Below are 4,282 nucleotides of genomic sequence, written 5' to 3'. Positions count from 1 at the left end.
TCTGAACGTCCTTAGAACGTAATCATCGAGTAAGGTTTCGGTATGGACCTCGTGAGGTGGTACGTCTCTGCGTAATAGAAATTCCTTTTAAACACTGTCATAAAGGTCGACTCCATGAACGCGTTTGAATAGCCCTTTATGGTATGTTCAATGAAGGGAGATTCGGTAGATAATTATTTGGAAAGGTATCTCCGGCTATTATCTTTCATTTACGAAATAACAACAATTTCTCACAAACCCTTTTGTATCTAATAATCACGTACGTCCTACGATTGAATTTCCATTACAGGTGTTTCGTGAAAAGATACCTGGAATGTGATGACCCAGTACGTTTTGAGACATTCGAAATGATCGTCGAATTCCAAGAGAATTAGAATTTAGAGAGAAAAAATTTCCGCTTCACCCAGCCGGGAATCGAACCCGGGTCTCCCAGATACGCGCCGGGCACTCTTACCGACTAAGCTACCGGGAACCACAGAAATTCACTCTCAAATTCACCTCATACACCGCCTAACCTCCTTTAGGCATTAAAGAATTCTAAGAGAATTAGAATTTAGAGAGAAAAAATTTCCGCTTCACCCAGCCGGGAATCGAACCCGGGTCTCCCAGATACGCGCCGGGCACTCTTACCGACTAAGCTACCGGGAACCACAGAAATTCACTTATTTCTTATCGTTATTCATACGTTTATTATAGTTGTCTTTTAATAGCGATTGTTTTATATGACATTTGTGTAAGAAAATTTTCACAAATAAATAGCTATTTTTACGTCACTTTTGTAATTTTTATTCGAATATATCTGTCTTGACGTATTATCTCATCTGAACGTCAGAAACAGGTATGTACTGATATACCTCAAGCTATACGTAGCTCTCCATATCCGTTCAAATGTAATTGAATCGAGATTTCTGCGAACGTCCCTGGAATGTAATGCTGTGAGTACCCATCTGTTATGAGCATTAGCGTGTGCTAACAATTAGATATTAAATAATTTCTTCCAACCGACCCCATCACTCGCAATCCTTGACCGTTTTTTAAAAAAACGTAACGATATGTTGCGAAACAGCAGGGTTCGGAGATATACCCCGGCGGAGGTATAGAGACGTCTTGATAGTATAGAGATTTTATTAATGTTTCCACACCAGTTCTTCCAATACATACTTGTATGCACCCATCATGTGGATAATGGTAGTGAACTTGAAAAAAAGGTATTTCATGAATATATACCGGTAACGTGAACTATTTATACGATTTGGTATATAAAAAACGAATGTGTTCTTCGTACGTCTGTTGTTACCAAGATTTTATACAAATTTCCCCATATAATGTATATATGTAAGGAAATTGGAAGGGGTGAATGTCAATGGGTCAGAGACCTTCTTGATTCCAATTCGAATAATCATCTGCTGGGGTTACGGAAAGGGGACATGATACACAAGTACGGACTGGGAGTAATCAAGACGTCGCATGTATGGGAGTATTGTCTCATACAATTCAATATCTACGTCATCTGACTGGAATTCTTCAGGTGCATAATTATGTATGCACTTTAGCGGGTGCTACGTATTGGCAATAGGAAAATTCGTTTGAACCCTTTCTATATAAGTGCGACTCTATGAACGTGTTAGAGTAGAACAAGCCCGTATGTTCATGCATGTGAGACTCGGAAGAGATTCACATAGGAACATATCAGTATAGATATTTGATTAACGTCATGACAACAAACATTTCCATGTGTATTAATATCAACTTGAGTAGTAGGTACTCCGTTTAAACGTAAGAAATACGTTTTTAAACACTCAGAGTGGGCATGTGAGGCGAGGAAACGCGACCGATCGCGTCAGATACAGATTCACTCTCACATAAGCTCAACGAAACTACGTAAACGTATGAGCATCATATAATTCCGGAGATCCTCAGTTCATACTTAAAGATAATATATTCAAAAGATACGTATACGGAACGTGTCGAGCAAAAACGTGATGATAGAAGGCAATAGCGTTTACAATAGGTATTACCGGGATGTTTGTACACACGTATACGTTAGTACAATCTCGGGATGTATTCTTCAAAAAGTTATTGGCTCTGTGACCAAGAAAAGATACATGGAACGTTCATGTGAGGTTTCCGTGATATGTATCTCAGGGAACGTATTGAAAATTAATCCCGATAGGTATGTCTGCTTACTGGGAGCGCAATGTTGTGGATGGTTCGGGTTTGGGAAATCTAGCGGAGATATTTAACTTGGAGATGATACCATTCGCTTTCGCAGCCCATTTTGCGTAGGTTCACACCAAAAACAACCCAAATTTCTGAATGGTTTCGCTTTGAGAAAACTAGGGGTGATATTAATTTGGAGAAGTTTGCATTCGCTTTCGTAGCCCATTATGCATAGGTTTAAACCAAAAACAGCACAATTTTCTAAATGGTTCTGCTTTGGGAAATTTAAAGGCGATATTAATTTGGAGACTGCATTCGCTTTCCCAGTACATTTTGCGCAGTACTGCAGCAAAAACTGCACAATTTTTTGAATGTATCGGAAATCTGAAAGAGATATGGTTTTGGAGATGGTTCCATTCGCTTTCTCAGCCCATTTTCTGCAAGTTTACAGAAAAAACAGCACAATTTTCGAATTGGTTCTGGTTTGGGAGATCTAGGGGTGATATTAATTTGGAGATGATTCCATTCACTTTCCCAGCCCATTTTTCGTAGTTTTACACTAAAAACAGCACAATTTGTTGAATGGTTCCGCTTTGGAGAATCTAGGGGTGATATTTATTTGGAGATGATTCCATTAACGAGATTCCAAAAAAAAAAAAAAAAAAAAAATTCTAAGAGAATTAGAATTTAGAGAGAAAAAATTTCCGCTTCACCCAGCCGGGAATCGAACCCGGGTCTCCCAGATACGCGCCGGGCACTCTTACCGACTAAGCTACCGGGAACCACAGAAATTCACTCTCAAATTCACCTCAAACACTTTCCCAAGCCATTTTTCGTAGTTTTACAGCTAAAACAGCAGAGTGTTGTGTGAATGGTTTCGGTTTAGGAAATCTAACGCAGATATTAAATTGGAGATTATTCAATTCGATTTCGCAACCAGTTTTGCGTAGGTTTACACCAAAAACCGCACAATTTTCTAAATTGTTCCGCTTTGGGATATCGAACATTTCAAAAACTGCACAAATTTTTGCATGTATCCAGTTTGGGAAATCTAAGAGAGATATGGATTTGGAGATGATTCTATTCGCTTTCTCAGCCCATTTTGCGTAGGTTTACACTAAAAACAGCACAATTTTTTGGATGGTTCCGCTTTGGGAAAACTAGGGGTGATATTAATTTGGAGATGATTCCATTCGCTTTCCCAGCGCATTTTTCGTAGCTTTACAGCTAAAACAGCGCAATGGTATGGATCGTTCGGCTTTGGGAAATCTAGCGGAGGTATTGATTTAGAGATGCATAAATTCGCTTTCCAAGCGCATTTTGGGTAGCTTTACACCGAAAACTGCCCAAATTTTTGAATGTATCCAGTTTCGGAAATATGAAAGAGATATGGTTTTGGAGATGGTTCCATTCGCTTTGTCAGCCCATTTTCGGCAGGTTTACAGGAAAAACAGCACAATTTTCGCATTGGTTCTGGTTTGGGAAATCTAGGGGTGACATTAATGTGGAAATGATTCCATTCGCTGTCCCAACCCTTTTTTCGTAGCTGTACAGCTAACACAGCACTATGTTGGCAATGGTTCGGGTTTGGGAAATCTAGCGGAGATATATAACTTGGAGATGGTTCCATTCGCATTCGCAGCCCATTTTACGGAGGTTTACACCAAAATAGCATAATTTTCTAAAGGGTTCTGCTTTGGAAAATCTAGGGGTGATATCAATTTGGAGATGATTCCATTCACTTTCCCAGCCCATTTTTCTTAGTTTTACAGCTAAAACAGCGCAATGTTGTGGATGGTTCGACTTTGGGAAATCTAGCGGAGGTATTAAGTTAGAGATGAATCCATTCGCTTTCCCAGCGCGTTATGGATAGTTTAACACCGAAAACTGCACAAATTTTTGAATGTATCCAGTTTCGGAAATCTAAAAGAGATAGGGCTTTGGAGATGGTTCCATTCGCTTCTCAGCCCATTTTCGGCAGGCAGACAGAAAAAACAGCACAATTTTCGAATTGGTTCTGGATTGAGAAATCTAGGGGTGATATTAATGTAGAGATGATTCCATTCGCTGTCCCAACCCATTTTTCGTAGCTTTACAGCTAAAACAGCACTATGTTAGGAAT

The sequence above is a fragment of the Diachasma alloeum genome, unplaced genomic scaffold, assembly GCF_001412515.2.
Source record: "Diachasma alloeum isolate Michigan unplaced genomic scaffold, Dall2.0 Dall_scaffold_00850, whole genome shotgun sequence".
In the NCBI taxonomy this organism is placed as follows: Eukaryota; Metazoa; Arthropoda; class Insecta; order Hymenoptera; family Braconidae; genus Diachasma; species Diachasma alloeum.
The sequence above is the reverse complement of the archived record's forward strand: the minus strand, read 5'-3'. Positions refer to the sequence as shown.